The sequence below is a fragment of the Bos mutus genome, chromosome 29 (genome assembly GCF_027580195.1).
Source record: "Bos mutus isolate GX-2022 chromosome 29, NWIPB_WYAK_1.1, whole genome shotgun sequence".
In the NCBI taxonomy this organism is placed as follows: Eukaryota; Metazoa; Chordata; class Mammalia; order Artiodactyla; family Bovidae; genus Bos; species Bos mutus.
The window spans coordinates 23971968-23994488 of NC_091645.1; the positions used below are offsets into that span (position 1 = coordinate 23971968).

The 22521-nt window shown below is 41.4% G+C and overlaps 1 pseudogene; it reads right to left on the reverse strand.

Moving 5' to 3' along the window:
- Nucleotides 1-9099: 9099 nt before the first annotated feature.
- On the reverse strand, nucleotides 9100-11130 carry LOC102285605 (protein artemis-like; annotated as a pseudogene).
- Between the last annotated feature and the right edge of the window lie 11391 nt (nucleotides 11131-22521).

Sequence of the window (22521 nt, forward strand, 5' to 3'; positions counted from 1 at the left end):
CCCCACAGGATGGAAGGCAACCTGTGTAGTCCGTCTCTGAATCAAGCACAAGGAGAATCACCTATCATTTATTGAGCTACTATCTCAAAAAAATCTTAGTCAAATTGTATGGAATCAGAGAACCCCATTGAATGGGTAAGAAACTGAGCACCAGAGAATTAATTGACTTTCCCCGTAACGCCTGGCATCTCAGAGGTAGAGCAGGGACCAAAAAACCTTTCTGGCTCATTTTAGTGTTTCTTCTCCCCTCATTATACCAGTGTGTCACTAGAGAAAGAATTATAGTTACAAAATTCAGTTTGAGTAAGAACATTTGGCTATGCCAAAACTCAGAGCACAAGGAATTTTTATGTACTAATTATTTGGCATTATGGAGAGAGAAATAATCTCCACATAAATAGAAATTTCCAAACTACCAAAGGTCAGCTTTTCAAGCACAAAGACCTGCATTTTAATGTTAGCCAGTGCCAGTGGAAATTATTCTAAATATGCCTTTTTAAAAGACAGGCACATTTAACAACACAGTTTTTTTCTTGATGACTCGAAATCATAATTACAAGCATCAGTTTTTATTCTATCCTACAACAGAGTGAGTCCTTCTGGGATTGGTAAATTATAAACCCCTAATGGTTCCAGACTGCTAAGCTTTCATCACGTTATGTTTGCTTTATATGGATTTTCTGTCTCCCCCTTCACAATCAAGCTGTCAGCTATTATTTCTTACTGCTCCCAGTATGTCTGAGATCTTCTCCTCATTTGTTCCCCATCTGCTATGCTCCTGCTAATCTTTTATGAGCTGGAGAAGCGGATATCCACATGTGTTAGAAGTATTTGTAACGTACAAGTAATTAGGCTCTGAGTGAGTATTGAGGGGTTTTCTCAGTCATAAAGTTAGTGAGCAGATTTAGGAACACATATTTTGACTGCTCAGAAGCCATTTTAAATTTGCATTCTCTTCAGATTGGCAAATAAATAATATCCAGATAAATGATACATCACAGTACTTTAAAAATAAATATAAACAGACATGAAGAACTCAGAAATCCTTTGCTGACCTTATACACATCATTCTTTCCTTGGGAAGCGATCCAAATCTCTAAGCAACACAGTGGGTCCTGAGTTCATAATTTCTTTCTTTCACTTCTTTTGTTGCTGTTGTTCAGTCTGTAAGTCGTGTCACACTCTGCAATCCTATGGACTGCAGCAGGCCAGGCTTCCCTGTCCTTCACCATCTCCTGGAGTTTGCTCAAATTCATGTCCATCGCGTCAGTGAAGTGCTCTAACCATCTCATTCTCTGCCACCCTCTTCTCCTTTTGCCTTCAATCTTTCCCAACATCAGGGTCTTTTCCAATGAGTCGGCTCTTTGCATCAGGTGGCCAAAGTACTGGAGCTTTAGCTTCAGAGGTTTGTAACACTGTACAGGAGGCAGTGACCAAAACCATCCCAAAGAAAAAGAAATGCAAGAAGGCAAAGCGGTTGTCTGAGGAGGCTTTACAAACAGCTGAGGAAAAAAGAGAAGTGAAAAGCCAGGGAGAAAGGGAAAGATATACCCAATTGAATGCAGAGTTCCAGAGAATAGCGATAAGCAGTCCTTCGTTGCTTTTAAACTTCTAAAATTTACTTTACAACATACAATTGGTCTCTTTAAATCTAATGGAGGCACAGCCTCGGCATCGCTCGTGAGGGCCTGTTCAGTGCAGAGGACAGGCCTCTACTATCAGGGCTGTTACCCACCCCTGCCCTTCATTTCCTGACTCCTTCCCCCTGCCTCCAGCTGCTGTTTTCCCCTCTTCAGAGCCAAAGGTGCCAACTTTTCATTTCTTCATTTGTGGCTTGCGTAATTTTGAAAAGATCAAAACAGCTTTCCCTTAATTCAAACTTTAAAATTCTTTTAAATGATCAATAAGACGGACTTTCCTACTCTAGCCCCCCATTTTCTCCCAGATTTTAAATTTCTAAAAACTGTATTGCCAAGAATAAACAAGTAAGTGACATGGACCAGGAGGAAGCTAATGTCCCTGCTCACGCGATGCTGAGATCATTCGGAACGCTACCATTAGAAATGGTGCTGCAGGAACAGCATGGGCTGTAAAAGCCAAGTGATTTGCAAAATTATGCCAAGAGGAGGAATTACTCAATACAAACACCTGCTGTGGAGTGATTATCAAATTATCCACAGTGTAGCTATGACCCTGCAAGTTGACTTTCTTCCCCCCACCCCGCCCTCCCCCCAACTCCCAACGCCACGCTCGTTTGTATTTACCAGTAAACAGCCACAAAACCACTGCACTCTGCTAAACCAAAAGGCCAAATTAACTGACTCGCCTTGGAATTAATGAGGGGCTGTAATAACAACAGCCCAGCCACATCAGAATGGGGCATTAACCATTTGCAAAAGACTTCCACATACACAGGAGCTCAGTTTGCAACAATTGCTCTAACCCCAAGGTGGTTCCCACTGATGGGTTCTCCCGAAAAATCTGCAAATCTTTAAAAGAAAAACCAAAGTTAAAATACACCCCAACCGTCTGGTCTACTTCTTCCCACCCCCCTCCACCACCACTTTTCTTTCCAGCTGTCAGTTTCTAAAGTGTATGTTTTAATTTTCCATGGTGGGCCACATCCAAAGCTTTTTTAAGGAGCATGGGAGTCTATTCTTCTCTAAAATCTGTACGCAGCCATGGATTACCACAGCTGGCTCTGGTAACACGCGCAAAGTCCAACTTACTCTCTGAGACGATTTCTAAGGCTATTGTGAGTGACATTAGGCCTGTTTCTGGCGAGAAATCCTCTAGTTGTAATGTACACCATCTTAAGTGGTCTTTTTGTGATCAGGGTCCCAGCTCTTACACAAATGCAGGGCACATTTTCCCCAATGGGTGTCCCAAGGAGAGCTTGGGAAGAAATCATCATTATCAAGGCGGTTCACCCAGACACACAGACTTGCTTGTTACCGTATTTAAAGAAGTGGCCACAAAGAAATAGTCATTGCATTTACAATAAGGAGAAACCTAGTATGCATTTCCAAGGAATCACATTTTGGGGAGAATTACAGAATAATTACACATATGCTTAGATCACGAGCATTCAATGAAGCGGACAGTATTTTGAGGATTTAAGATGTTGGCGTTGTGGTCGTCTCTAAGAAACCGGGATAATTCAGACATTCAAATGCAAAACTGCACCATTTGGAGAGTGTAGTGCGGTCTGTTCTGGTCACTGTTACAAATTCGGAAAGGATTCCCTGGCTGCAGACATTAGAGGCACTTAATACTTAAATCTGTTCCCAAATGTAAAGCACAGAACACAAGTGCTGTGCATTAATGAAACATATCCTAACACTGGGGGAGTAAAAAACAATGACAAGGGCTTTGCTGTGTGCAACTTGATAAGGTCCTCAGATGAAATATCACTAATAACACGTTAGACATCCATTTTAACACTGTTAGGGTTTTCAGATAAGGTTGGAATTAACTTTATCCTAGGCTGTTGTCTATAACCAATTACTATAAATGAACCTCTTTCATAGGTCTAAATACTGATTGTTCATGTTAGTTGTATTCAAACTGCCAGGAAATCAAGTATTCTTGGAAGTTCTTGCAAGGATCTTAAGAAAAAGACTTTAAAAAATCAAATATCTTGTTTACTCATATATTATTCATTTCCTGAAGGAATGTATCATGTGTATGTATTTTTAAAAATACACATATTTATCATTTTTGCTGGGTCAGTGGCAAAAAACTTTCTACGGCACACGCAAAAGTGGCATTCTAAACACTAAGGATTTTTTCTTTTTATAATTAAAAAAATTGGATAAAAATAAGAATTCAACAGATATAGTCCAAAAACTCAGCATTTTATGAATTTGAAAAGATTTCCAATTTCATGTTCCAATTTAAAGCTAAGTAGTTGTCTATTTAGGAAAATCTTCCATGTGCAAATACATGGAATTTGCATTTTCAGTAAAATTTCAAAACATCTCCTAAGATCCTGTGTTCAAAATATCAGAATAACAAGAACTTTGCAATTCTGGCAACCACCTGGAAACTCTTACCAGACAGATTTATGCAGAGTGTTTTTCAACATGTATAGATTTGTTTGATTTTATGCAAACGAGTCATTCTATAAAACGTAGCAAGGCAAGAAATTCTCCTAAGCTGGTCGGATGCAGCTAAGAATCGAGTTACCAAGTAACACAAAACAAAAGAGATGAAATAGAGAAATTAGTCCAAAGCAAAACAAGAGAAGTGCAGGAGAAATTTGGAGCTGGCAATCTCCTAATGTGAAAGGTTAATCACAAGATTTAAAACCTGATCTCACTCTCTAAGGCAGCTCATGTAATTGCATACATTGTAAAGAGATATGAGAACAGTGGGAACAGGAAAAAAAAGAACAACAATCGAGCTTGATATAAACTGTAAATTTAATGTGGAAAAAAAGCAAAAACAGGCAGAGAACTCAGCAAGGGGTCAGCTGGGGAACTAAGACAGTAGAAATGACTATAAATAACTACTTTAAAAGAAAAGACAACCTTTAATTTTTGGATTGATCCATAGTCTAATGGGATACTCCCTAAAGGCTCTTTAGATTAATTCCATTCATCTGTGTTGCCTAGCGAATATTTATAGGGAATCTATCATGTGGGTATACAGAGATAAATCTAACACAGGGAGAAGAAAGCCATAGCTCCCTAGAGCAGATAGTACCAACTGAGAGTTGAGAAGAAGAAATCACTCCACAAAAGAGCTGGTATTTAAACTCTGCCTGGAGAACGGGCAGGACTTGGCCATATGCAGGTAGGAATGGAAAGACAGGAGCAGAGGCAGGAGAGTCTGGAGTATGCGCATAAGTCAGAGGCAACTGCAGGTGGACTGGAGTGCAGCTGACAGACACAGAAGCAGCGTGGGCTGCAAACAGAGATGGGTAGACATCGTGGGCTCTGGAGGAACTTGGCCGCTTTCTAATGGGAAGTGGGAAAGCACTGGAGTTTGGGGATTCCAGGAATGGTCTGACTCTAAAGGTGTTGAAGAAGATTAATCTATGTGGGGCAGTCTAGAAGAGGAAGAGGAAAACATCATCTCAGCAGAATATATTTCAGGACAGCGAAAGCACAGAGATTTGTGTTTTGGGGCTAGAAAGTACTGAAAACATATTTATAAGTTACGTATTTCTAAATTTTAAGATTCACTTCTTGCTAAATTGGAAATGAAGTAAGAGGTGCCATGGAGGAACATGTAATTTATCAAGAACTCATGGAAGACCCAGTGGGTGCGACTCAAACCAACTTCCCCAGTTTTTCCAGAGAGATCTCTGGGTGCGTGTTGAATGCCAGAGACTGAATGAATTAAAAAAACACACCAAGGGTGTATATAATTCCCTATCACGGCAAGAATTTGGATACATCTCAGGCCCAACCAGGACATACAACCAGCTGCCCCATGAGTAGCCCCTGTGTCCAGAAATGTGCTAACTAGGCTAAAAATTGTCTCTGCATCAACATCAGGAAAGAGAAGCAGGCGAACACATGAGGAAGCCCTTGGCAAAAAGTGCATGGGGTCAGGGCTTGGGGGCAACATTTACTAAGGAGGATAATGTACAGGTGAGTAGAACGTTTTGGGGGTTTGTTTTCATAGGGACATATCTTTACTTGTCATATTTATATGGGCTTCCCTGGTGGCTCAATCGCAGGAGACACGGGTTCAGTCCATGGGTCGGGAAGATCTGGGGGAGGAAACGGCAACATACTCCAGTACTCTCGCCTGGAGAATCCCATGGACAGAGGAGCCTGGCAGTCTACAGTCCATGGGGGTCACAAGAATCACATACAACTTAGTGAATAAACAACGACAACATATTTATACAACACTTAATACTTTTCAAGGTGCTTTTATTAACTTAAAAATATATATATTTATTTATCATTTATTTGGCTGTGCCAAGTCTTCGTTGCGATGTGTGGGATCTAGTTCCCTGACCAGGGATTGAACCTGGGCCTCCTGCATCGGGAGCATGGAATTTCAGCCACTGGACCACCAGGGAAGTCCTCCTCAAGGTGCTTTTAAATATATGGTTTCATTTCCTCCAATAACCCCATTATTCTCCTTTTACAGAAAAAGTTACCAAAGCCCTGTCAGACTGTGTGACTATCTCAAAGCTTCTTGGAAGCAGGGTGAGCACCCAGAACCCAGCTCTCCGGATTTCTCCTTCACGTCTTCACCAGGTCTGTTCCTCCTTATCATCAGCAAATATTTATCAAGCATCTGTTCTGTAGCAGCCATGCTTCTAAGTCTGAGGAAAGCCTTAGGTTTTCCTGGGAGAGTTAGAAAAATCCTAGCAGGATTTTTGGTGGCGAACAATAACCTCGCTCATCTTTCCTGCATAGCGCCCCCTGGTGGCATGTAAGATAAGCGTTGAGAAGTTTTTAGAATTCAGAAATTTTGAAGTTGAGTTTTTAAGACTCAACTTCATGGAAAGATGAGACTATTGAAACAAAGAAAATAATTTTTATAAGGGCTCATCTAATCCAGGGCTCTCATTTGGCATATTAAGAAACTGATGTCCAGGGACTTCCCTGGTGATCCAGTGGCTGAGACTTCGTACTCCCAATGCAGGGGGCCTGGGTTCAATCCCTGGTCAGGGAACTAGATCCCACATGCCACAACCAAGACCCAGCACAGCCAAATAAATGTTAAAAAGAAAGAAAGAAAGAAATTGATGTTCAGAGAGGTCAAGCAATTGTGCTCTTGGCAGGACAGCATTCTAAACCAGCGCTTCTCTTCAGTAAGAAAGGCACCCCTTGGCCTCTTCCTCAGTCGCCTTTCTCCTGTGTTAATATTCGTGCCACAAAGGCAATGTCCTTGGTAAGGAGGACATGGAAAGGATAAGCCCCTGGTATTTGCACAAATGGACACCTCCTGGATTCTGCTCTTAATAGTTATGTGACCCGTGTGACTTTATCCCCCTCATCCTCCTCTGAGCCTCAGTATCCTCATTGCTAAACTCAAAATATTCCCACCTTACTGGGTTGTTTTAAGTGTTAAATGAAATAATGCAAGTGACACCTTAGCACAAGCCTGGCATGTAGCAAACACTCAATAGAGGGTCGTTGCTATTATGCTTGGTCAGCCACCTCTATCTGGAGTCATCAGCCCTAGGCATTTGGTAAGAAATATGTATGTAACAGGAAATCAATAGGTGGGTACCTACAGGTGAAGCCTTTGAAATTGCAACAGGTATAGTAACTTGTTAAAGGCCTTATTTCAAATAACTGGCAACATTCTAGAAGTTATATGCAGCATTCTTTTCATTATGTCACCACCAACTCCACCATTAAAAGATTTTTGTTGGTCTTTGTATCATCCGCAGCTGTTGTCTGTAACGATCCCGAATTTCACACGTGAAAAGGTTGCTATAACACCTGATTGGCTCTTAAGTCTATAACTTGCACCCCTTTTAAGACTCATATTTTTTGAAATATAGTAGGAAAAATAAGCTCCTCCCCCAAATAATAAAATTATTAGAGGCTTTCAAAATTCTCTGGAGAGTTAAGCCAAAGAAATGTGGTGCTCATCTGTTCCTATAATAGGTATGCTGTCCCTAAATTTCCATTATGCACCCCGCAGCTAACTGAGCTCATTTTGAGAGCAGGTATTTAAGAGAATGTTTGCTATATAGTCATCCCTCGGTATCCATGAGGGATTGGTTTCAGGACCCCTCACAGATACCAAAATTTGAGGATCCTCAAGTCCCTTATATAAAATGGTGTAGTATTTGCATATAATCTATGCACATCTTCCTGAATACTTTAAATCATCCCTAGATTACTTATAATACCTAATACAATGTAAATGCTGTGTTAATGTTGTGAATAAAATGTAAATATTTATGTAAATAGTTGCTGCTGTATGGCAAATTCAAGCTTTGCTTTTTAGAGCTTCTCCGGATTTTTTTTTTTTTTCTTTTTGGAGTATTTCGAGCAGCAATTGGTTGAATCCACAAATATGGAACCCAAGGGTGTGAAGGGCCCACTGCATCTATATTCAAAATCTTAGTAACCTATGGTACCTAAGGACCCCCTAGGGTCCATGTAATTACTAAGAATACTCTTTAACTCTCAGAAGATTTCAGATTTAGACAATAAATTATATATATAACAAATTATATAGCCATCCTACCAACAAATCATGAGGGGAAGGAAAATTTCCCTCTTCTTTGATATTTTAAATGGAAGGAAAATATTGGACTAACCCTCTTATAAACTACCATGAAAACTGAACAAATAAATGGAACAATTATGTTCACACACTGGATAAGAGTTAGCTCAGGGCTGCGGGTTAAGCACGATGATTACCCCAGATTTCTTTCCACTGGCATTTTCCAAACCTCAGAGCAGACAAGGCAAATCCAGAGTATGGTAGTTTCATGGAACAGAAGAGAAAAGTCAGATTTCAGAGAGGCTGAGACAATCAGAATTTGTGAGGAAAAGTACTGAAACGAGAGCTACACAGTGGGAGAACTCTCTAAATCTGCGTAGAGTACTGTGAGCCTGTGAATATTAATATTAGGCCACACACACACGGGTGGGACTCCACAGTCCAGGCAAAGAACAAGCCCTCCAGAGCTGTCAGCTGAACAACTGCGGAAGTTTGCACAGTGCGAGGAGACATGTGAGTTCCCTAGAGGCTGTGACCTGGCAGAGTACCTATAAAAGCACACATCAAGGCATATCTTAATTGTTGAAAACCAATCATAAAGAGACTATCTTAAAAAGCAGTCAGAGAGCAAAAAATACAACACCTTTAGAAGAATGAAGATAAGGATTATCAATGATTTCTCAAACCAAACTATAACAGAATGGCATTTTTTAAATGGTGAAAGCAAAGAAAAAAATGATTTTGTATTATTAAATACATCATGTATAAAGGCATCAAAAATATGAAATACCTAGGGATAAATCTAACAAAATAAGTTAGGAACAGTATAGTAAAAACAAACAAAAAAAATGGAACTGGTAGAAATTAAAGAAGACTAAAATGTTCACAGATTGGAAGATTCGATATTATTAAAATGTCTGTTTTCCACAAATTGATCTATAAAATTCAAAGCAATCTAAAGGAAAATCCTTGAGATGAAACTGGGATTTCTAATTCTTCACTTTCACTCATGGATTCTTCACAATCTATAACATTTGCCCAAAGAGAGGTTGGTATTCTTTCTGCTTTTCCTGTGCTTTCTGAGTTTGTCAGGCTGGTTTTATGATATCGCACTCATCATGGGAAATACCTCAGGGTGAAGAGTTTGATGGTTTGGAACCTGTGCCTTTAACATATTGGGAGAGGATCATCAAAGAGATCATTGTCACCCTCCTAAGCCTACATGAATTGTTCTGTGTGCTTAGTCCCTCAGTCATGCCTGACTCTTCGCAACCCCGTGGACTGTAGCCTGCCAGGCTCCTCGGAGCATGGAATTTTCCAGGTAAGAATACTGGAGTGGTTGCCATTTCCTTCTTCAGGAAATCTTCATGATCCAGGGATTGAACCCACATCTCCTGAATCTCCGGACTCGGCAAGCAGATTCTTTACCACTGAGTCACCTGGAAAGCCCATGTGAATTGTTCCAGCTCTCTTCAATTTTCCAAGTGGTTTATACTTTGGCTCCATACCCTGGGAAGACTGGCATGAAGGCTTTAAGATTTCTTTAACTTCATCTATAACTGTGCCTACTAGAATGACATTTGGATATGTCATTCACATATTTGGATATAAGCAGCTCTTTGCGGGAAACTGCCCTCAGCAGGAAACCCCCTTTCTGGTCACTTTAGTGAAGCTACATTGTCACTAACTTTCAACCAGGTAACCCCATGCTTTGCTCATCTCCAGCCCTGGCACACTTTTCTTGGCTCACACAATACCTTGCCTAACCTGTTGGCTCTTTCCTCAGATCAAAAGTAGTAGAAATGAAGCATAAGTAATTAACAGATGACCAGGTCTCTCCCCTAGCTTCCTCTTTCAGTAATCTCATGAACCAACTGTGTGAACAAGATAACATCTAAAGAAAGATCTCAAGGAGTCAACAAACTTGCTCACAGTGGAAGATGGCTGAGTTTGAATACCAATCTCAATGATTAACCAAGATTATTCCCCTTTTCCCTTTAAAAACATTCATGACTGAGCAGAATCTGGTTCAGAAGGTAGTTTTGGGGGGAGCAAGAGTTTGCCTTTTCCCCAGATTTCCGGCATTCTGATTAAAAACAATTTTCCTTTCTACCCACAATTGCCCCTTGGGTACTGACTTTTGAGTGGGGAGCAGTGAAACCTGAGTTTGGTTACATTCATAGGACAAATGTGGCTCAAAGTATCTTTAATCCCATTGTAGGAGGAGTGAATTAAAAAAAAAAAAAAAAAAGGAGGGGGGGACCTCTGTAAGAACTCTCTCCAGTCCTCACAGTGACATTGGTTTTTCTGGCTCTTTCTCCAAACCACATACTGAATGGCTTAATGCTGGTGGTATGGAGTGAAATTCTATTTTTGGAAGTAAGTCCGCAGGGTAACTTATTCCACTGAAAATATTCCTCTGCCTTTGAATGCTGACATTCATGGATCTGAGTGCTGTAGTCTTCTATGACATGATGAAGAACTACTGGTTTTGTTCAGTCGCTAAGTCATGTCCAATTCTTTGCGACCCCATGGTCCGCAGCATGCCAGGCTTCCCTGTCCTTCACTATCTCCTGGAGTTTGCTCAAATTCATGTCCATCAAGTCGGTGATGCTATGAAGGATGTCAGGCATGTTTCTAAACATGTCTAGATTATCCTCGTGAACCTAGACTCTGACTCGTCACTAAGGTTGGTGAATACCCCTACTCATCAGCTGCTTTGCAATTCAGCCATACCGTATGGTACAGACAAGCACCCACCTTCAAACCAGCTCTGACATTCCACTTACTGACACTCCTTCTCGACTGGGAATTTGATAATATTTTGGACTGCAGAAAGCAGTATCTAAGTACACACTCTGGATGTTTTGTACTCTACCCACAGAGTGCAGAAGCTCCATTCTGGCAGCTTCTCTTTTTGCCAGTCTGACATACCCCTGGTATGACAGTTCTGTTACTACCCTGAGATATAAACATAATTGACCCTGGGCAAGGACCAGATGGTCAGAGAGTCACAACAATCTCTCCCTTCTCACTTGATGCTTCATCGATGAAAGAAATCTGGGTAGGAGTTTCAGTTAATATAATTTGTTTCTCCTCCAAATCTGTACTTTGGGCTAGTTGACAACAACCCTTTAGTAACAGGGAACAGTATAAGTAAACCTTCAAGCTGGGGGGAATCCGAGTCCTGCCACTTACTGGCTTCATGATCTTGGACAACTTATTTAACCTCTCGGATTTCTCAGTTTCCTCATCTGTACTTCAACCTTCTTTTCAAGGAAGGGCCTCTTAATTCCTTCATATGATCCTTGTGGAGGTGGGCCAGGAAGTAGGCACAGGCCCTCAGGTTCTCCCTGCCCAAGCAGTCAGTGGAGATGGTTAGGCTGCCCCGCGAAGGAGCTCACAGTGCCAGCTGATCCCCACTGACTGGCAACCTAGCAGGGCATGGAAGCACATGCCAGTGTTAACATGTGCTAACACTTCTGGAAATCTGCCGAAAGATTTCTTAAACATGAAAGAAAAGCGCTAGCAATAAGAGAAAAATACGAATTGAATTTTAACAGACTTAACAGCTTTGATTTTTCAAGAAAGAGTGTCAAGAAAAAGAAAGGTCAAGTCTCATACTTCTAGGAAAAAGTATTCACAATACACATACCTGGAAAAATACTTGTGTCCAGAATAAATGCAAAGAACACTTAAACTCAGGGAGAAGACAGCAATCCATTTCTCAAATGGGCAAAAAATCTGACAGTCATTTCACAAAAGAGTATACATATTCTTGAGAGAATATCTGTGAGGGAAATTTTGGAGGTGATAAAAATGTTCTATGTCTTGACTAGCAGGGAGGATACATACATTTGTCAAAATTCAATGAACTGCACATTTTAAATAGGTGTATTTTCTTATATCTAAAATATAACTCAATAAGGTTTTTTTAATAAAAGGGAAAGGGGAGGAAAAGGGGAAAGTTATAGGACATTATGCAGCTATTAAAAAGAATAAGGTAAACATCTACTTCTGAATTTAAAGATAGGATATCAAGTGAAAAACGAGTTATTGAATAGTACCATTAATCCCATGAACTTTTCAAAAAAGTAGTCTCTCCTCCCCTCCCCCACCCAAATATATATATTTGCTTATATATACCCAGAGAGAATGGTTACAGAAAAAAAGCAAGTCAAGGGCTATTCTGTAGAGTATCAGAGGAAAGAAGAAGCAGGCTTTTGTTTTCATTTTAATACCCCACTGTTTACCCAGTCATGCATCACGAGCATCTGGGTTGCTTCTATCTTTTGACTACTGTGACTTAGCGCTGTTATATACCTTTCTGTACAAATATCTGCTGAGTTCTTGCTTTCAATTCTTTTGGGTATATATCTATAAGTGAAATTGCTGGATCATGTGATTATTCTGTTTAAATTTTCCTCATCTGTAAAATGGGCATGATAATCCCTGCTCTGTTCACACCCCCGGGGCTTTGAGAACCATATAAAAACCCCTTTGTAATCTGTTAAACATCAAATTCCTGTAAGAGATTATGAGAAAGTTTTTGTGAAGAGTACAATTCTAAAACAGAAGTGTGTATAAATAATTTAAAAACAATGAATGCTTCATGTGCCAAGTACTGACCTACGCATTTCACAGATATTAGTAAACTTAACATTGGAAGGACTGATGCTGAAACTGAAGCTCCAATGCTTTGGCCACCTGATGCAAAGAACTGACTCATTGGAAAAGACCCTGATGCTGGGAAAGATTGAAGGCGGGAGTATAAGGGGAAGACAGAGGATGAGATGGTTGGATGGCATCACTGACTCGACGGACATGAGTTTGTTGAGCAAGCTCCAGGATTTGGCCATGGACAGGGAAGCCTGGTGAGCTGCAGTCCATGCGGTCGCAAAGAGTCAGACACGACTGAGTGACTGAACTGAACAAATTTAAGCCTCAAGGTGCAATCTTGTGAAGTAGGTTTTGCTACAGTTGGCCCTCCAAATTTGTGGGTTCCATATTTACAGATCCAACCAACCACAGGTTGAAAATATTCAGGACAAAAAAGAAACTTCCAGAAAGTTCCAAAAAGCAAAACTTGCATGCATCAGCAACTATTTTACATACTATTTACATTATGTTAGATAGTATAAGTAATATAGGGAGGATGTGCATGGATTGCATGCATTTGATATAAGGGACTTGAGCATCCATGGATTTTGGTATACTTGTGTGTCCTGGAACCAATCTCCCATGGAAACCAAGGAATGATTTTATTATCATTCTATATGTGAGGAAACTTAGGCACAGAAAAGCTACATAATCTGCCCAATGTCATATACCTGGTAACCAGGAGAATCAGAAAAAACTTCAAGGAGTAACAGACTTCCCCACATGACAGAGTTCTTTCCTCATTTAGGTTTTATCATAATTTACAATTTCAAATTTTGAAAGACAAAAAATGCACGTATCTCATTTCAAAGCTATATTAGTAGTTTAGGAAATGCAAAGGGAAATAAATCTGTTACTATAAATGCTACCTAAGTTTCTTCATAAATGGTTACTTCTTTGATTCTGAAAGAGGAGAAGAATCTAGACTTTTTAAGTATCACCAAGTGTAGGTATCACAACAACTGGCTTCTGAAAAGATTCTGACCTCCTTGTTACTGTTGGAGTTTGAGGGAATGGGTGGGGGAGCACAGAGGGAGGGGAGCAGTGTCTGCCTTTGGCATCAACACGAAGGAAAGAGAAAGCAAAGGAAAGCATGAGTGAGCCAATAGGAGACACACCATATTTCTAATGAGGTCTTCATGCCTTCTTTGTCTTCAAATGAAAACTAGAACCATGAAATTCCTTTTTTGTTAATGTTAAGATGTGGTAATGCCAAGCATTCATGACCATAAGCATGGAAAATTGATGAAATTACAATCTGTTCAGGGAAATAATGTAGTGATGAGAGAAAAACTCTTCACCTGTGTCAGGATCCTGATGGCAGCTTTTAAAAACAGGTGAACATTCTCTTCCCCCTCTGGGGGAAGACATCCCTTTGTATGACATGCCAAGTAGATGCATATGGGAAAAGGCCAAAGGAAACAAAAAGAGATTGACACAAATAATTGAGATATTTTTAAGGGCATGTAAGTCAGTGAGCATTTCATTAGTATCATTTCAGCAATTTTCTGCTCTCCAAGAAGAAGCCAAATTGAAATCATATCCTTCTACTTAATGAGCAAAAGAATGTGATTATCTTGCTGGAACATTAAGATTTGAGATGTTCATGTGACGTAAATCAGAGTTAATCTAAGTAAAATGAACCTAGCCCTTTCCCAGGAATGCTTTTCATCAGAATACATTAAAAGTCATCACTTCTTTAAGAGCTATTAACAGCCACAACTCAATATTCAGAGTCATGCATTTCTAACATACGCTATATCGAAGTCTTGAGTAATTGAAAAAAAAATTGCTCGTTCTGGCTTCCCTGGTGCTCAGACGGTAAAGAATCTGCCTGCAATGTGGGAGACCTAGGTTCTGTACCTGGATAGGAAAGATCCCCTGGAGAAGGGAATGGCTACCCACTCCAGTATTCTTGTCTGGAGAATCCCCGGGCCAGAGGAGCCTGGAGGGTTAAAGTCCATGGGGTCACAGTCGGATACGACTGAGTGACTAACACATACACACACACACACACACACACACACACACACACACACACAATTGTAGAGCATTCAGCTTCCATCTTAAGTACCATCTCCAAAGGTTCAAGGGTACATGACTATCAGTTATTGCTGGTTAACTAGTCAACTTAAACTTTGTAGCTTAAACAATAACCCCTTATTAATGCTCTCAAAAATGACAGAATGATCTCTGTTCATTTCCAAGGCAAACCATTCAATATCACGGTAATCCAAGTCTATGCCCCAACCAGTAACACTGAAGAAGCTGAAGTTGAACAGTTCTATGAAGACCTACAAGATCTTCTAGAACTAATACCCAAGAAAGATGTCGTTTTCATTATAGGGGACTGGAATGCAAAAGTAGGAAGTCAATAAACACCTGGAGTAACAGGCAAATTTGGCCTTGGAGTACGGAATGAAGCAGGGCAAAGGCTAATAGAGTTCTTCCAAGAGAACGGACTGGTCATAGCAAACATCCACTTCCAACAACACAAGAGAAGACTCTACACATGGACATCATCAGATGGTCGACACTGAAATCAGATTGATTATATTCTTTGCAGAAAAAGATGGAGAAGCTCTATACAGTCAGCAAAAACAAGACTAGGAACTGAATGTGGCTCAGATCATGAACTTCTTACTGCCAAATTCAGACTGAAATCGAAGAAAGTGGGGAAAACCACTAGACCATTCAGGTATGACCTAAATCAAATCCCTTATGACTATATAGTGGAAGTGACAAATAAATTTAAGGGACTAGATCTGATAGACAGAGTGCCTGATGAACTATGGACAGAGGTTCGTAACATTGTACGGGAGACAGAAATGAAGACCATCCCCAATAAAAAGAAATGCAAAAAAGCAAAATGGCTATCTGAGGAGGCCTTACAAAGAGCTGTGAAAAGAAGGGAAGTGAAAAGCAAAGGAGAAAAGGAAAGATATACCCATTTGAATGCAGCATTCCAAAGAACAGCAAGGAGAGATAAGAAAGCCTTCCTCAGCGATCAATGCAAAGAAATAGAGTAAAACAATAGAATGGGAAACACTAGAGACCTCTGCAAGAAAATCAGAAATACCAAGGGAACATTTCATGCAAAGATGGGCTCAATAAAGGACAGAAATGGTAGGGACCTAACAGAAGCAGAAGATATTAAGAAGAGGTGGCAATACACAGAAGAACTATACAAAAAAGATCTTCGTTACCCAGATAATCACGATGGTGTGATCACTCACCTAGAGCCAGACATCCTGGAATGTGAAGTCAAGTGGGCCTTAGGAAGCATCACTACAAACAAAGCTAGTGGAGGTGATGGAATTCCAGTTGAGCTCTTTCAAATCCTGAAAGATGATGCTGTGAAAGTGCTGCACTCAATATGCCAGCAAATTTGGAAAACTCAGCAGTGGGCAAAGGACTGGAAAAGGTCAGTTTTCATTCCAATCCCAAAGAAAGGCAATGCCAAAGAATGCTCAAACTACCACACAATTGCACTCATCTCACACGCTAGTAAAGTAATGCTCAAAATTCTCCAAGCCAGGCTTCAGCAATACGTGAACCGTGAACTTCCTGATGTTCAAGCTGGATTTAGAAAAGGCAGAGGAACCAGAGATCTAATTGCCAACATCTGCTGGCTCATCAAAAAAGCAAGAGAGTTCCAGAAAAACATCTATTTCTGCTTTATTGACTATGTCAAAGCCTTTGACTGTGTGGATCACAATAAACTGTGGAAAATTCTGAAAGAGATGGGAATACCATACCACCTGACCTGCCTCTTGAGAAACCTGTATGCAGGTCAGGAAGCAACAGTTAGAACTGGACATGGATTCCAAATAGGATGGTTCCAAATAGGAAAAGGAGGATGTCAAGGCTGTATAATGTCACCCTGCTTATTTAACTTATATGCAGAGTACATCATGAGAAACGCTGGGCTGGAGGAAGCACAAGCTGGAAAAAAGATTGCTGGGAGAAATATCAATAACCTCAGATATGCAGATGACACCAACCTTAGGCAGAAAGTGGAGAAGAACTAAAGAGCTTCTAGATGACAATGAAAAAGGAGAGTGAAAAAGTTGACTTAAAGCTCAACATTCAGAAAACTAAGATCATGGCATCCGGTCCCATCACTTCATGGCAAATAGACGGGGAAACAGTGGAAACAGTGTCAGACTTTATTTTTTTGGGCTCCAAAATCACTGCAGATGGTGATTGCAGCCATGAAATTAAAAGACGCTTACTCCTTGCAAGGAAAGTTATGACCAACCTAGATAGCATATTAAAAAGCACAGACATTACTTTGCTGACAAAGGTCTGTCTAGTCAAGGCTATGGTTTTTCCAGTGGTCATGTATGGATGTGAGAGTTGGACTATAAAGAAAGCTGAGTGCAGAGGAATTGATGCTTTTGAACTGTGGTGTTGGAGAAGACTCTTGCACGTCCCTTGGACTGCAAGGAGATCTAACCGGTCCATCCTAAAGGAGATCAGTCCTGGGTGTTCATTGGAAGGACTGATGTTGAAGCTGAAACTCTAATACTTTGGCCACCTCATGAGAAGAGCTGACTCATTTGAAAAGACCCTGATGCTGGGAAAGATTGGGGGCAGGAGGGGAAGGGGACGACAGAGGATGAGATGGTTGGATGGCATCACCAACTCAATGGACATGGGTTTGGGTGGACTCCAGGAGTTGGTGATGGACAGGGAGGCCTGGCGTGCTGTGCTTCATGGGGTCGCAAAGAATCAGACACGACTGAGTGACTGAACTGAACTGAACTGGTATACGTACTTGCCGCAGTACCTAGGACACTGTAGTTATGGTGGGGAGGGGAGACAGGGAGAAACAAGGTCACTAAATGACCTTAAAAAGTCGTGTGCTGTCCTGATACACTTTTGTTCTTACTATCTAGTTTGAGGGGGTAAATGTAGAAACATGAATAGTGTATTACAGCATGAGATGGGATGATATGCCATGGTACCTTCCCCTATCATTTCATATAGTGGAAGCTCCCACAGGCAGGGTTGAAAATTGGCCAGCTACTTGAAGGAGCAGTTAAAGCAGAGGATTACACAAAATAATACACACAGACTTATCTAAAATGTGTTATTTTAATCTAAAACATGTATACAAACATCAATCTGCCAATCTCCTAAATTTGGACCTATGCTTTTCTTTGAGGACAAATCTTATAACTGGTGTTCTGCATCCCCTTTCTTACAGAAAACACACCCTTAATAATCACATATGATTTCCAGCTTCATTTTTATTTTAGCCTATGGAGAACTTAGAGACACTTGAGAAACAAGTACAAAACCTTCTGTTTTTATTGTTTTTTCCCTAATAGTCTTAGTTTTCTTTACCTGGCTAGCAATTTATTTTAGTGATCATCTTTAAACTTAATCCCAAGACATCAAACTTAGTTTCTGAAGGAACAACAGCTCTTTCATTTTGCACTGAAATGTCATTGATTTATCTCATATTTAGTTAAATCATATAACTACAGTAGAAGAACAACTGGCATAAAAAGGCTTGCGAACAAGCAACTCTCTCTTGGTAAGCATACAACTCAACCCATGATAGTAGACACATCCACGTGGCTGCAGATTGACTTGTAAGCCAAGATTGTTCGTGGGGCCTAAGAATATAACTGCATACTTAATAAGGAAAACAGAAACCAGTGGTTTATCTGAATTAGTTTGAAGCGGAAATTGCTTAAGAGCACTTTTTAGATCTGTATGTACTGTCATGGAAAGATATTTAAAAACCCAGGATGAATCCCAACTTAACTGAAAAGAAACCCCCCAAATCTATATACATCCACATGGTGCAAATGCACAGCTTTCACATTTGTCAGTCTCTACAATCATGTGAGCCAATTCTTTAAAATAAATATCTTCATATATATATATTTATATATATACACATAGACACACGTTCACACACATGATGTGCATTCTCATGACAGGCTTTTAGTTTCCACCAGGAATAAGCAAGAAAAGTAGGTCAGAGGCTTTGAGTCTTAAACTCTGTGAGGCTTAAAGTCACTGTTACATCCACTTTTGTTAATTCCTCCCATATTTCAGTCATCAAATGGTTCAATGCCAAAGTGTCACAGCTAGTTTCAGAGATGGCATAAAAAGGGCCACAGAGCAGGTGTATGCTGCTCCCTAGCTGCGCTAAGAAGAATCCCAGAGGGGAGATTTGGGGTAGGACCCAAAGTCACAGGAGCAGGCTGAGGCCCGAGATATACAACAAGGAAAAATAAAGCCTCCAGGAAGGCAAATCCCACTCAAGGTTCTAAGACCTAAGAGCAGAAAGGCCTCTGATCACTCCCCTTCCAGACAAGCCCACAATTTCTAAGACTTAGGGGATGTACAGAGGTCACTTGAATGCTTGATATAACCCTCTCTTCTGTGCTGATTTATAGGATAATAAGCATCTAGTAGAAAGAAAAAAAAGAAAAAAAACCCACTAATGAGGCTGACAGGTGTGCCCACAACAAACTTAAGCTTTCCCAGGCAGTCAGTCTAAAAAAAAGCATTTTTCCACCAAGGCCAAAGGGACATCTCCAGCAGGTGACCCTTTCATTTCCTACTAATTCAATTTGTATAGCAATAAGCATAGCTCATCGACTAAATCTGCCTTTCTCTTAGCAAGGAACCTGATATGCCTTGAAGTTGCTCACTTAATTCCCATCTCCTGTTACAATCAGGAAGCTATATTCTGACTTGATTAAAATTAAGAAATCTGAGATTTGGAAAGAAGCTTAGCATACATCAAGAAGAAGCTTTAGCCTCTTCATTTGATGGTGAGGACCTGAAAGGTCATACAGAAACCCTCAAATAAGACAGACCAGGGACTGAGTGCTGCAGAGCAGAAACTACCCAGGGAAAGGGATCCAGGGTGCTCAGGCAGACTGGCCACATGCGTGGGGTCAGGCGAGGGTGAGGCTGGATGCTGGGGGGTGACAGGGTGGATGATCCATTTCCCAGGAGAATGGCAATATGGTGATCTGGTTCAGCTCCTGCCAGGAAGTCCTTGTACCTTCCAACCTCAGCTTAAATACTTTCAGTGATGTGATGGGGAGCTGGGGGTGGGGTGGGCAGGGGTCTCACCATTTCAATTCAGTTCAGTCACTCAGTCCTGTCTGACTCTGCGACCCCATGGACCTCAGAATGCCAGGCTTCCCTGTCCATCACCAACTCCCAGAGCTTACCCAAACTCATGTCCATTGAGTTGGTGATGCCATCCAACCATCTCGTCCTCTGTCGTCCCGTTCCCCTCCTGCCCCCAATCTTTCCCAGCATCAGTCTTTTCAAATGAGTCAGCTCTTCGCATGAAGTGGCCAAAGTATTGGAGTTTCAGCTTCAACATCAGTCCTTCCAATGAACACCCAGGACTGATCTCCTTTAGGATGGACTGGTTAGATCTCCTTGCAGTCCAAGGGACTCTCAAGAGTCTCCTGCAGACCCAAAGTAAATTTTGTTGTTGTCGTTTTTGGTTTTTTCTAATCAAATCAAGTCTGCTTCCTTGAAACTTCTACCCATTACCCCAGTGGTTCTCACCTTGGCTGACATTTAGGCTTACATATGGAGCTTTGAAAAAGTCCTGAAACCCCAGCCTACACACCACACCAATCAAATCCGAATTTCTGAGGTGAGAAGTGTGGGTGGGGGAGGAGACGTAATATGTGCCTAAGCGCATGCGTGCTAAGTTGCTCTGTCGCTTCCGACTCCTTGCGACCCTGTGGACTGTAGCCCGCCAAGCTCCTCTGTCCATGGGATTCTCCAGGCAAGAATACTGAAGTGGGTTGTCATGCCCTCCTTCAGGAGATCTTCCTGACCCAGGGATTGAACCTTCCCCTCTTATGTCTCCTGCATTGGCAGGTGGGTTCTTTACCACTAGCGCCACCTGGGAAGTGCCAACCCAAGCATTAGTATTGTAAACTCCAGTACTTTGGCCACCTCATGCGAAGAGTTGACTCATTGGAAAAGACTCTGATGCTGGGAGGGATTGGGGGCAGGAGGAGAAGGGGACGACAGAGGATGAGATGGTTGGATGGCATCACTGACTCGATGGACGTGGGTCTGGGTGAACTCCAGGAGTTGGTGATGGACAGGGAGGCCTGGCGTGCTGCGATTCATGGGGTCGCGAAGAGTCGGACACGACTAAGCGACTGAACTGAACTGAAAGCTCCTTGGATTGTCCCAAATGGGGAGCCAGGTTTGAAAAAACCTCTGCTTTTTGTTCAGTTTTTGCATTAATTCGCTAGGGCTTCCATAATAAAATACCACAGATTAGGTGGCTTCAACAACAGAAGTTAATTTTCTCACAAGTCTAGAGACTGGAAGTCCAAGATCAAGATGTCAGCGGGTCTGATTTCTCCTGAGGCCTCTCTCCTTGGCTTGTAGATGGCTGCCTTCTCCGTGTTCTCACATGGCCTTTCCTCACAATGTGTGCATCCCAAGGTCTGTCTGTCTTTTCTTACCAGTCAGGTCAGATTAGGGCCCCATCCTTATGATCTCATTTAACCTTAATTACCTCCATAAAGGCCAAACACAATCACATTAGGGACTGGGGCTTCTTATGTGAAGGGGCATGATGGGGGAACAGGGAAGGAGACACAATTCTGTCTGTAACAGTTCTGCTCACTGACTAGAACTGGTTGATTTAGAGCTCCTTACCCACAGTGCCATAGCACCCACATAGGCCATGGGGTGTCAGGTTGTGAAAGTGGCCAATTGGATTCTGGGGCCATTGGAGGCCCTAGGAGAGCTGCCTCTAGCCCTGTGCAGCTATCCAAGCATCCTTTGAAAACAGCAGGGCCAGATGCCATGCCCAGCAATCTCATGAAGCCCAAAATCAGCAAACAAAAAGAGTTATGTCTGGCTTTCGGTTATTTGGGCAGGAACATCTCCTTGGCAGATAGCTGCAGAGTACCCACAGGGCTACTGGAGGTGTCCCGGGTGCTCAAGAAGCATGAAGCACAGGACAGAGAGTCAGGGGTTAGGGGCCACACGGGTGGGCTCCAGGTGGTCGCTTCTACCCTCTCCCTTCACATAAATCAGGTGACATATTATGACAAATGAAGTCCTGGCAAAGAAGTGGATTCTACAAATTAGGGCTCAATCATTCTTTTGAAAGACTGACGTGTGTCTAGAACAGTAACTGGCACTTAGTAAGCCTCAATAAATGAATGAACCAATTAATAACTGAAAATATTTTATTGGATTTGAAATCCATTAGAAATGTTACAAGAGATTTCAATGTTAAAAGTTAATTACACTTAATTACAACTCTTGAAACTGCTGAACAATTGGAAGAGTATTTCTTTCTACTTTTGTCTCGTGTTATGAAAAATGGTTTTCATTGTTGTGATTTTCAAGAATTGGAATAGCTTACCATTAAACAGTCTTGATCAGAATCGTGTGTAGCTGGGCTTCCCTGGTAGCTCAGTGGTAAACAAAGCACCTGCCAATGCAGGTGATTCCTGACCACTGTAGGATCTTCTCAATCCTTGGGTGGAGAAGATGCCCTTCTCCAGGAATGGCAACCCATTCCAGGATTCTTGCCTGAGAAATCCCAAAGACAGAGGAGCCTGGTGGGCTACCATCCATGGGATTGCAAAGAGTCAGACACAAGTGAACAACTGAGCGTGCACACACACACACACACACACACACACTTCAACTTTAAAATCTGATATTTAAAAGAAA